Consider the following 14,259-nt stretch of genomic DNA (forward strand, 5'->3'; position numbering starts at 1 on the left):
AGAAAACACCAAAAAAATTCAAGGTGTCTTCAATATTTTCAAATTTTATACAAACTAAGTTCTCAATCTAATAATACATAAAACGACAATAAATATCATTCTACATACCACCAGACTGCAAACAATGGGAAACTTCTCTGGTAACAACCTCCGAGGCTTTTAAAAATTATAAGCCATGCAGGTGCCAAGGCGATCAGAAGATGAGGAAATTTTAAAAATTGTAATTCACGTCCCATCTGCTCAGCGTGGTGAATCTACAGCGAGAAGGTTTCCTACGTACTCCAAAAAGAGTAAATAAATTAAACATTAAAAATGTATAAACATTTTCAATTTTGTTGCCGCCCGTAAATGCAGCAGCATTATATTCTAGTTCAATCAGAGAGTGCAGGAAGAGTCTATACCGGTTTCGGGGCTTTTTTGCCCTTCATCAGTAGACACATATCCTCTTCTCTCTGACTGAACTAGGAGACTTCGACGAGTGCCGTCCCGGATTGCAACGAACGAAATGGCTGAGGTGTCGTAGCGACATCTGCTAAGAAACAAACTAAATTCTCAATCTAATCTAAGCTCCGGGACAGCACACGTCGAAGTATCCTAGTTCATTCAGAGAGAAGAGGATATGTGTCGCGAGGATATGGGTTGCAACGAAATTGAAAATGTTTATACATTTTTAATGTTTAATTTGTTTACTCTTTTTGGAACACATAAGAAACCTTCTCGTTGTAGTTTTACCACGCTGAGCAGATGGGACGTGAATTACAAATTTTAAAATTCCCTCATCTTCTGATGGTCTTGGCACCCGCATGGCTTAAGGGCCCTATTCACATGCGTATTTGTCCGGCGGATATGTACGGTGGACAGATACTCCGGACAGATCTTCATGTGTGTATCCGGGCGTACGCCGTATGTGTCTTGCTCGCCGTCTGTGGTTCAAGACGACGACCACAGACAGCGAGCCAGACATATACGCATGTGTGTGAACGTTCAAGGATTTGTTCGCCGGATGAGTTAAATTTGTGTCAATTTTCATTCTAACCACGGTAGTAGGCGTGTATTTATATTACATTAAAATGACATTTTCGGATAATAAAGCATTTTGGGAAAATTTTATTTCGTTATATAAGTTGAAGCCATGCTTGTGGAATGTAAAAAGTAAAGAATATTCTAACAGGCAACTGCGAAACAACGCATATGAAGAATTAGTGGAAAAATGACAAGAAATTTGTCCAGATGCAGATATAAAGTATGTAAGAAAGAAAATAGATTCCTTGCGTGCTGGATTTCGACGTGAGTTAAGATAAATGAGTAAGAGTAAGAGAACTGCTATAAATAGCTATAAATTTATGCTATAAATATTTCCCAACAAGTTTCAGGTATTATTTGTCCAAGAAGCTGTGGGGAGATTGCACAACTGAATTTTAAATCTTCACCACTTCGTCCAGTTGTTAAGTATCGTAGCGTGGCGATTAATCGCTCTCTGCTACTTACTGATTCTCTCATGTGTGTGTTATTTCTTTCGATTCTAGTACCAACATATCCTAATAATGTTTCAAATGCTTCATTATCCATTCCCGGAAAATTGAGTAAATCTTCGGGTTCGCTTGTTTCGAGTTCTCTAATTAAATTCATATGTGAGTACTTTCTTCTTTCCAATAACCATCGTTTGGCCATAGTCTTTTCTTTTTTTTATCATCAAATAAAACCATATATACTCCAATTATTGCTAGTTGTCTTTTATTATTCATAGCACAGTGGAAAACAGATAATCACACAACGCGGGAACAAGTACAACTGAGAGATTTGTCCGTGAATGTGTAGCATCAACGAATTTGTCTGGAGACACATCTGCCTGTATATAGCTAACAACGGATCTGTCCGCCGTACATATCCGCCGGACAAATACGCATGTGAATAGGGCCCTTTATAATTTTTAAAAGCCTCGGAGGGTGTTACCAGAGAAGTTACCCATTGTTTTCAGTCTGGTGGTATGTAGAATAATATTTATTGTCGTTTTATGTATTATTAGATTGAGAACTTAGTCTGTATAAAATTTTAAATCGCGGGTCTATCTAATGCACATAACCCACTTTTTGTTACTGTATCATACGAGGTGTCACAGACAGGGACCCGTAAGGGCTGCTGGCGTCTGTGTGCAAAAAAGGATTTTGGCGCCCCTTAGGCATTTTGGTTCATGTTTATTTATTGATTTTTTAGAAGGTAGGTCGATAGGTAGGTTCTTGAAATAAAGCAAAAAACTGAAGTTGAAAAGTCATAATAAGTTTTAATGAGTTTTCCCCGAAAAGTGCTTCATTTTTTTGGTTATTTCACGTTGAAATATTCGATTTGGAATTTGAAGAATAAGAAAGTTTTTCTCATGAGCTCCAATTTTGCTTTTACTAGGTCCATAGACTTCATGAATGCACCATTTTTTTCGTTTTTTTATAAGCTACATTTTTGATAAAATACTTAGTTTTTGAATTATTTACGAAAAACCGTCTAAAAATGTGTTTTTTTTTTGTTGAAAAATAAATATTTTCACTCGCAAATGACTCAAAAAGTATTGATTCAGTTACAAAACTCTATAGAACAAAAGTTGTTTAGAATTAGTCAGTTTATCCATTTCTGGACTTATTTTAAACCTATATTTTTTCAACACCGAGAAGGGGTAATATTCACCCCCCAAGCAAAAGCAACCAACGACACAAGTCCAACTTTGAAGTGGAAGGTAAGGGTAGAACCTACATCCAAATTTTCGTGTAATTCGTTGGTCACCCTGAAAATTACACGGTATCGTCGTATTGCACGTCCATTTACTGGGATATAGCTACAATGGAAAATTAAAAAATAGCTGTTGTAGTAGCGATATTTTCTGAGACTTTGCTGTTGCAAACTCATTAATTACATCTCTAACATTTATACCATCAAAAATTTCTTGTTCAATTGCTAATATTGCTAGACCAGGCAATCGTTCTTGAAGCATTGTCCAAATGATTTTTAACTTTGAAAAATATCGCTCGTCAGCAGCTAAAGATACAGGTAATGTCAAAAAAATTCTTAGTGAAATGCTTACGTTTGGAAGGTTGAAGATTAAATTGTTTTCAAATATATATTGTAAAATACTTAAGGGGTCAGTATCATCAGGTAATGAAAATAATTTTTTAATTTCATTAAACAAATCATTGCAGTCTATACCTATCCTTATTATCCTGATCTGTCAGTCATTGTTTAAGAACAAAATAACGCTTTAAAGATCGCTGTCACTTAATTTAAATATGTTTCGTGTGTATTTAGTATTATACTTAATCCTATTTAATTTCTCAACTTTTGTTTTAAAATTATTTTTTTTTTCAAATTATTTTTAAATTTTTGACGCCTGGGTTTTGGCGCCCCAAAATGATGACGCCCGTGTGCATTGCACACTTTGCACATATGGTAGCGGGGGCCCTGAGTCACAGATATCTTTACGTTTCCATACTTTACGCGCTCACTGTATAAAGTTATATACATATTTTATATTGACTAACACTATATGTAGGTAGATGCAGATGCACCTCCCTGAAAATAATGCTGGCGGCACCCATGCACGTACAGTTTATGAAAAGTAAATGTTTCAGATACTTTAACCTTGGTAGTACCACTTGATCTGCATATAGTTTTTATAACCTATTTGTTTATTTCGACGTGGGCGTTGTTTTATTGTTTGACGTAACGTAACGGATATCCGACTTGCAATAGATCAGCCACATATTTCTACAACATTCACTATTTACTCATTATTTTTAAATATTCGAAAATTCCATCAAAAAGCATACAAAAAAGAAATTTAGTATAGTATAGTTGATCAAAAAGATGGCACAACCCAGAAACCCAGACATCCAAAGTGAAAATTATCCTTCAACACCCAATTGTTCTATATGGTCCACACAATGTCCAGAAAAAAGTCACACCATTTTGAGCGTCGGGTTTGGGGGGGAAGAGGGGGGAGAAATCGGTAAATTCGTAGTTTTTTACGTTTTTCGTCAATATTTCTAAAACTATGCGGTTTAGCATGAACAACCTTCTATACAAAATTGTTCTACATTAAATTTGAAATAAAAAAGGCCCTATGCATAATCTTTCTAAAATGAATGGTCCCAAAGTTACGGAGGTAGTATAGTATAACTGGTCCAAAAAAAGGCCTAACCCAAACATCCAAAGTAAAAGTTTTCCTCTAACACCAAATTGTTCTGTATGGTCCAGATATTGTTCAGTAAAAAGTTACACCATTTTGAGCGTCCGGTTTGAGAGGAAGATGGGGGAGAAATCGGTAAATTAGTAGTTTTTTTTTAAGTTTTTCTTCAATATTTCTAAAACTATGCTTTAGCGTAAACAATGTTATATACAAGAATGTTTTACATGGAATTTAAAACAAAAAATGTTCTATACATAATTGTTATAAAATCAACGGTTCCAGAGTTACGGAGGGTGAAAAGTCCAGGTTTTCGATACTTTTTATATTTTTTGGGCAATGTATGGTATAACTATACCAAAAACCCAGACATCCAAAGTGACAAGGGCGGATCCAGGACCGATTTTCGGGAGGGGCCATGAACTTTTTTTTGGGAGGGAGACCGGGGGTCTGAGGGTGATTTTTAAAAATTTGGGTTAGAATGGTGAGTTTTAAGTCACTTTTCACACACTATTGAGTGCCATAAAGATAGTCAAAACTTATCGGTTTAAAGTATTATTAAAGTCAGTACCGATTCCTACACATTTTTTCGGATCCAAGTACAGTTCTTTCAACAAGTTTTATACTATTTTCCCAATGCTTTTCACTAATTATTTTCATCTTCTCGCATGATCGTGACGAACTTCTCGCAATGAACTTGACAAAGTCTTCACGAATGTTGTTACTGTGTACAGTAGGAAAAATGAAAGATTACCCATGAACGAACATATAAAACAAGCTGTATTTTTCTGTCACCATGTCACAAAAAAAATTGGCCAACGCACGTACATGTATAATACTTATATAAACTGATCTTATAGTACTGGTACTAGTTCATTATTTTCTGGAACATAGAAAAGATGTGTTTAATATGATCGCTCGCGGGTAATCTTTCATTTTCCTACATAATATGTATCTCAAATTTAAAAAAAGCTGTTCCACGTGGGATACGTCGGTCGTTTCGTCAAATATGGTAGGGTAAAAATTTGCAATTTGAACCTGATTCATTATTTGTTCAATCACTTGTTCACCACAACATGTTATCGATTGACTTTGATTGGTGCCACTAACGTATGTTGCTCGGGAGGATGCTGTGGATAGGTCTTGTTTAAGAGTCTTATCCCCTGATGCTATTGTAAACCTTAACAATTCCCTCATTGATAGGCCCAGCATCTTCTTCCAGAAGCAGAAGGACATCATCACGATGGCCTTTTAGAGGAATAATTTGTCGACCTAAGAACACTATAGACTCTACTATTGGTCGTAGTCTTTCTCTATTTGCTTGTATTTGTCTAGACCTCTGAGAGTCTATCTGTTTTTTTTTTAATGGCATGGACTTTTTGTCAATCAGCCAGTCACAACATGACTACTATATCAAGAAGAATAAATAGTTAAAGACCTATGTGGTTAATATCTGGTCTATCTGGTTAATATCTGACTTTTGCAGGTTGCGATAACTTTATGGTTTTGTATGGCTCCGTCTTTGCCCATGAGTTTGGCGAAAGATGTTAAAGGTTTCGTGACAAGGCTTTGGGCTGTCATCCCTTTATTGTAACCATATTTTTTATTAGAAAAACAAAACGCAATACTTGCGAAACAATCCTTTTTTAAAGTGCGAAAGTACCAACCAACTCCTTTGTTCTAAGTGCTGGTGACCTAAGTAACGCTTAATTTCTTTTTTATTCTTTGTGTGTACAGAATATTGAAATTAATACGATTGATGGCTGCCAAAGTCGTTCTAACCAATGGCACTTTGGAAAATTATCAACATTTTTTATTTACAAAAAATCCTGTCATGCTTGAAGCTTCCGTTACTGCTTTTGTTCAATTATAGTTCAGAAGACATAACAAGTATCCCCTGTCTTGTGCATATACTATAAGTATGTGTTAAAAACTAAACATATTTGAACTGCAAATATTTAAACTTCTATTTTTTAAATTCTCGGAGGGGGCCTTGGCCCCCATGGCCCCCTCCCTGGATCCGCCCTTGCAAAGTGAAAGTTATCCTCCAACACCAAATTGTTCTATATGGTCCACATAATGTTCAGAAAAAAGTCACACCATTTTGAGCGTCGGGTTTGGGGGGGAGAGGGTGGAGAAATCGGTAAATATAAAAAGTATCGAAAACCTCCACTTTTCACCCTCCGTAACTCTGGAACTGTTGATTTTATAACAATTATGTATGAACCTTTTTTGTTTTAAATTTTATGTAGAACATTTTTCTATAGAACATTCTTTACGATAATGCATAGTTTTAGAAATATTGACGAAAACCCTAAAATAACTACTAATTTACCGACTTCTCCCCCAAACCGGACGCTCAAAATGGTGTAACTTTTTACTAAACAATATGTGGACCCTATAGAACAATTTGGTGTTGAATGAAAACTTTTACTTTGGATGTCTGGGTTAGGCCTTTTTTTGGACCAATTATACTATACTACCTCTGTAACTTTGGAACCGTTCATTTTAGAAGGGTTATGCATAGGGCCTTTTTTATTTCAAATTTAATGTAGAACAATTTTGTATAGAAGGTTGTTCATGCTAAACCACATAGTTTTAGAAAATATTGACGAAAAACCTAAAAAACTACGAATTTACAGATTTCTCCCCCCTCTCCCCACCAAACCCGACGCTCAAAACGGCGTGACTTTTTTCTGAACATTATGTGGACCAGATAGAACAATTTATTGTTGGAGGATAACTTTCACTAAACTAACTATACTAACTAATACCATACTAATTAAGGTTTCAAAAAAATTCGTAGCATATTCTTGATTACAAAGTCAGTTTGTACAGCCCATAATCTAGATCTCCAACCTCTTTATGCACTGAATTGACAAACAGACCTAGAAGCAATATTGCTTTTATTTAGAGAACCTCAAACTCTCATTAACTGATAAGAGCTATTTGTAGTGAACCTATATCCACGATCAACATGCTAAAACAATAATTATATAATTTTACTTATCTTAACATTATCTTCTTATTAAAATTTCTTGTATTTTGACAGTGATATTCTTGGTTTAACGCGCGTTTTAGCCTCCAGGAAATTTTTAACCAGTTGTATCTGATAGAAAATAAATCGTTTTAAAGCTATACCTAAGCACGAAAAGTAGGGAAAATATTGTTTTAACCATCTTTACACATTCTTTTTTATTCCCGACCTGTTTGAGAATGAGAGAAATTCTGCAATTTTTCTGCAAAAATCAGAATGCCACCTGTCACATCCACCTCAAAACAGAACAGATCCACCCTGGTCTATTAAAAGAACAGCATATCATAATAGAGCAGTCAATGAGGGTAGTTGGCTCCGAATTCCATCCTACTACATCGACATCGATTTACTTGATATATTTACAGTAAGTAGGGAATAGCTTAAGAAACAAAGTCTACCCTATGACGATGTGCGCTTTTCTTGGGGTGGTTTCCAACCCTTTTCGGGGGTGAAAATTTTTTTGGATAAAATAGCATTCGTGGTTCAAAATTGTCCATTTTCATTGAAAAATACTAAATATGTTTGTTCCTTATAAAAAAACAAAGAGATTCGTTCCTTCATAAATCTTCTAGTTATAATACAAAAAGAGATATGGTAGGTGAGAAGACTTTGATTTTTTGGTGCATGCTAAAATCGGTGTATATTCAACTTGAAATAACAGAGAAACGGTCGATTTTAGGTGTATAATCGTACTAATAACTTTTGTAGTGCTTGAAAAGGCATTTAAAATGAGCAATACTAAATGTCAATTACATTCAAACTAAGCGAGATATGCTACAAAAAATTTGATGACTAATGTATTTTAAGAAGAAATGAGAAGTATATTTAACCCCTCATCCACCAGAATTAAAATACTTTGTTTTGCTCTTACAATACTTTTTATTATAGTGATGTTTCTATGTTCAAAAATTTGGACTTGTTTAAAATAAACGGTTTTTGAAAAAAATTAGATTAAATTTTACAGCGCATTTTTAAATTTTCTTTTAGATTTCTTTTAGTGTTCTTTTAGATAAAATTTTCGTTTTTGTTTTTCATTACTGTATCTGTTATCATTTTCAAGTTACATGGAGAAAAAGGAATATTTTTAAGAAAATTTAAAAATGCGCTCTATAATTTGATTTTATTTTTTTTAAACCATTAATTTTAAACCCGTCCAACTTTTTGAACGTAGATATAACAATATAATAAAACATATTGTAGAAGAAAAACGATGCATTTACATTCTGGTGGATGGGGGTAAAAATTAATTCTCATTTTTTCTTAAAATACATTAGTTATCAATTTTGTTTGCAGCATATCTCGCTTAGTTTGAATGAAATGGATCTTTAATATTGCTCATTTTAAAGGTATTTTTAAGCACTACAAAAGGTATTGATAGCACTTTACACCTAAAATCGACCGTTTCTCTGTCATTTCAAGTAGAATACACCAATTTGGGCATGTACCAAAAAAACAAACTCTTTTCACCTACCATATCTCTTTTTGTATTATAAGTGGAAGATTTGTAAAGGCAAGCGTCTCTTTATTTTTTTTATAACCTACAAATATGTTTTATATAGTTTTTTTAGTTAGATGCATAGTTTTTAAGGTATTTGCGAAAAACCGTTCGAAAAGGTGTTATGTTTCAATGAAAATGGCCAATTTTCAACCACGAATAACTCAAAAAGCATTGAGTTTTTAAAAAAAATTATAGAACAGTTTTTGCTTAGAATTAGGTTCTCTAGCGAATTCCGTAGTTATTTTAACCAAAAAAAAGGGTGGGAACCACCCCCAAGATAAAAGCACACATCGACATAGGGTAGACTTTGAATTAGGAGATAAGTAGAGGCTATTTCCAAAATTTCATTGAAATCCATGCAGTAGGATAGAATTCGGAGGTAATATCCTATTCTTACTCCCATTGACTGGCGTATAATAATTATCATCACAAATACAAAGAATAATAATAATATAATGTTTCCTAGTTTATCATGGCTGAATGGATCAAAAATAGATTACCAACATAATATTAGTCTGTAGATTTTTCTTAGATACGAGAATCGTTTAGTTTATCCTTTAGATATGAAGAACCCATACTTGAGTAACGACATTCACTTTGTACTTTTTATATAAATAAAACAAGTGTTTAGAATCATAGCGATGAAGTAGATGTAATTTTAAATTGTTGTTCTTGCTAAATAAGGGTAAATATTTCAAGATATATGCGTTTTTCAAGAGTAACAATGACACAAAAATTGTAATAGGAAGTAGGATTATTTTAAAAGATAAAATTAACACGACTATTTAGATATGGTAACATGCTGGGACAATTTGTTTGTGAGTTGTTAAACACGTCAAACTATGACAATGAACTTAACTATGCAAGGACGTTACTTGATTTTGTGCTGCGATATTTTTGTACTTTCTCATAAACTAATTAAAGCAATCTCAGTAAAAAAAGATTTTTTAGTGCAGGTAATCAGGGAGCCACTTTCTCATTTCCACGTATTCATTCCCATATGGGAAGTTACTCATATGAAGGAAATATCTGTTTAAATTCACAAGGAAAAATTTCCTGTAGCTGGCTGTATACCATTAATTACAAAAATTAAAGAAAAATCTTCTGTGTAAAAGGTATATTTACTTTAAAAACCCCAAAAAGGGCTACAAATACAAAAGAGAACGTTTTCGCTCTAAAGAGAGCATCATCAGTGTTCTTTGCAAGCTCTGCATGCTAAGCCACCAAAAATACATGGGTTAAAACCCTTAAAATGTCGACTAAAAGTCTTCCTTAACAACACAAAACATTCCAGGAATGTACTATCAAAGTTCTATTAATGTTTGAATGTACTGGACATTCAAGGAACATTCGGTGAATATCTGATTAAGTTATTCGTGATATGTTACCACAAGACATTCTATGAACATACTACCAATGTCCTATATTTTAAGAGAGGCCATTTACTATTCAATTTGCATTCATTTTCAAATTTGCTGCGCGTGTATATGTATTTAGGCAATCCAAACCACGTGACTTCTGGTTCTGGTTGGCATGGCATGCAGGTTACAGAGGTTATGTTTGTAATATCATTTCATTTCATCATTTCACTGTTTATCGTCATATTTTGGATTCATTTGGATTTCGTTTGCTGTATTTTGTGAACTATATAAACTTTACCACACTGCAAAGTGATTATTTAAGGAAATTATTATCGGAGACACCAGATGTTTGGAGAAAGGTAGGGCAAACAATTTTTATCAATATTCATTTTTCTCTGATATTTATCAATATTGATGAATTTTGCAAGCAATAACATTATTTCTTTTATTGTTTTAGATATTTATTGAAGCTGAAAATAATTGGGGATTTAGATCCATATACAATTCAGTCAGAATTGGATTTTACCATAAGTGCATTCCACCAAATTACTATTATAGACATTGTAGATGAAAGCATACAAAAGCCTTCAGGCACGTAAATATTTTACAGCTGGATTTGTTTTTAACGTTGGAGTAAAGTTGGAAGTCACAAGCAACAACTTCGTAAGTACCTACAAGAATATTGAGGAAATCCAGCTCCTGGATACTACTGGGCAAACTAGAAGATTGAAGAGGACAAAGCCTTTTGAACTAGTTTGAGTGATAGTGAAAAGCAGATCATAATGCTTGTGTACATGTGTATGTTAGAATAGTGCGGTTAGAAAAGCAGAGCATAGTGCTTGTATGCCTGTTAAATTAGATAAGAGACGCTATGGGTAAGCTCTTCATTTTAAGGAACAGTAGTAATTTAGGTTAAATTAAAATTGCTCATTGGTCAGAGTTATGACCAGATTGTAATTCTAATGAACAATTCAATACAATGAATCGTCATCGTAGTGATGATTATGGAAAAAAATATATGAATTTTGTGCAATAAAAATGTTTATATTTATCAAGGATGTATTATTTGGTATGGCTACATATACAGTTGGAAAAATGAAAGAATACTCATGAATGAACATATAAAACACGCTGTATTTTCCTGTCACCGTGTCGCAAAGAAAATTGTCCAGTGCAAGTAACAATAATTATTACATGTACTTGTGCTGACCAGTTTTTTGTGTGACACAGTGACAGGAAAATACAGCGTGTTTTATATGTTCGTTCATGGGTATTCTTTCATTTTTCCTACTGTACTTCTGGTATATCGTCGGTGATGTGACAATACCTCCTATCTGCTTTTTCATGAATTTTGTAGGAGATGAAAAACTTGTTTGGGCCACCTAGTGTTTTCATATATTTTTTGATTTGTTTTGTAGTAAATTCAACTATCTATTTACTACAAAACAAGTCAAAACTTACGTATGAAAACAGGAGGTGACCGTAAAAAATGTTTTTCGTCTCCTGCAAAACTCATGAAAAAACATATAGGAGGTATTGTCACATCACTGACGATATATTTCAGATGTCTAAAAAATATACTTTGAATGTCCTAAGAACATTCATGGAATGTTTCAACAAGACATTCAGTCTAAACAATATACTGTGAATGTTCAAAGAACATTCGTAGACATTCATGGAATGTTCCAACAAGACATTCAAGGAATGTTTAAAATGCTGACACAGCACTTTCCTGGGACTTTCCAGGGACGTTCGTGTGCTTTTGGGGACATTCCAGGAATGTTTTCAATGTCCTGTGTGTACCTTCTAGGAACATTCCTGGAATGTTTTGTGTTATTAGGGTTTCGACTCAACAACCCACGTGCTTCGTGGAATAGTCATATAATGCCTTAGGCCGCAGTGGTTCCCAACCTTTTTTGTCTGGCGACCCACCTTCTGATATTTTTTCATATTCGCGACCCATCCCTCACCCATGATGATACGCTATTCTGTACTCTGTATGCCACTCACCTACTGTCCGCGACCCACTAATGGGTCGCGACCCACCGGTTGGGAAACGCTGCCTTAGGGTATCTTTATTAATTTCATCCATCGTCAGGATTTAGTATATAACATGTCAATGTAAAACTTTTAGTCGACATTTTAAGGGTTTTAACCGATGTATTTTTGGTGGCTTAGCATGTAGAGCTTGCAAAGAACACTGAACTGTAAATAAAATAATTTTCTTTGATTTTGAGAAGTATAGCGTGAGTTGTATACATATAGCTGTTTATTCCAATTAATGCGTTCAATTCAACAATGTGACCAAAATTCACAGACAGAGCAAGCCTGAGAAAAATTAAATCTGCCGTTGGAAAAGCTAGTGAGAATATATACAGAGTGGGCCAAAGAAAACAGTTAACCTCGATATTTGGCAGTATTTATTAGATTTTAAGGAAATGCCGAAACAGGTCGATTTTTGATCTAAGGGAGACACATTTTTACGGTAAATACACCTGTCATTTGTCAACCCCTCCCTTCCACTTCCCCCACCCCATATTTTTAAATAGGGAAGAGGGGCCGTATGCTAGCTCATTTGAAAGGCTATTAAAATGAGGCGATTCAAATTAAAGTACCAAATAATGGGAAGATTACTATAAGATACTACTGAAGAAAACTAGACTTGAATTTGAGGTAAATGAAATAGACATGCAGACGAATGTAAATGAACAAGTTATAAAAATTACTATAAAAGAAATAAAAGAAGCCTTATTATAATCAAAAAATGGGAAAGCACCAGGGCCTGGAAATATCCTCATCGAACTGATAAAATACGGACCAGACATACTGCACGAAATAATGACAGAACTCTTCAACAAATGCATGTTGCAGGGAGAAAAAATACCAGAAGATTGGAATTGTGCATACATTAGCTCGATTTACAAAAAAGAAGACCAAACGTTGTGCAAAAACTACAGAGGTATAAGTATAATCAGTGCAATGGGGAGGTTGTATGGCCGAGTATTAAAGAAAATGGTGGAAGTAGAAATTCAGGACATGGAAGAACAAAGTGGTTTTCGCGCCGGTAGAGCTTGCGCAGATAACATATTCGTGATGCAACAAGTAGTAGAGAAAAGAAGAGCAAGGAATCTATCTACTCACCTAACATTTATTTATCTGGAAAAAGCCTACGACACGGTAACTTTAAAGAAACTCTTTGAAATTTTGATCACGATAGGCATAAGTGAAGCATATGTGCGAGCAATCCAAAATATGTATCAAAACCCAAAAATCTGTATTAAACAGGAAACAATTTTGTCGAAACCATTCCCTGTTACAAAAGGTTTAAGGCAAGGGTGTTGCTTATCGCCAACACTCTTTAAAATATACAAACTTTGTTTTTTGCTGATGACCAAGTAATTTTTGCCAACGGTGAACATGATATGGATTATATGCTAAGAAAGTTACAGATCGAATATGAAAAATGGGGCCTATGTATGAACATGGAGAAAACGTAATATTTGAGAATAGGAGAGGAAACCGAAGATCCGGAATTAGAGTTAAGAAATATAAGAAAAATGTAAGGAATAGAGATATTTAGGAAGCATAATATCAGAAGAAGGAACTACAAAAAGAGACTTACAGCATAGGATACAGCAAGGAAGAAAAGCAACTCGTATTTTAAATGGTCTACTATGGTCTAATAAGGTGAAGCTGAACACAAAGTTAACAATCTACAGAACAACAGAACAATAATTGTGGAACCTATTATAACTTATGGAGTAGAGAGTTGGCAACTCACCGGAAAGGAAAGAAAAAATATAGAAGTAGCGGAAATGGATTACTTACGTAGAGCATGCAAAGTATCTAGATTAGAACACATACCAAATGAGGAAATAAGACGACGGACAAAGAGTGTATATTTCACGGTTGACCATATAGAAACGAAGAAATTGCTGTGGTATGGTCATGTTATGAGGATGTCAGAGGAAAGATGGCCAAAAAAAGAGCATTAAATTACACACCCATGAATAGAAGAAGAAGAGGAAGGCCTGCAGAAACATGGAAGAAAGGCATATAACAGTCTATGGCAAATAGAGCAACTAAAGAAAACGAATGGGTGGATAGAAAACGGTGGCGAGCGAAATGTGGGATGCGGAGGAGACCGTAGGAACCCCACTGCTTATATATATATATATATATATATATATATATA

This window comes from Diabrotica virgifera, chromosome 2, assembly GCF_917563875.1.
Source record: "Diabrotica virgifera virgifera chromosome 2, PGI_DIABVI_V3a".
NCBI lineage: Eukaryota > Metazoa > Arthropoda > Insecta > Coleoptera > Chrysomelidae > Diabrotica > Diabrotica virgifera.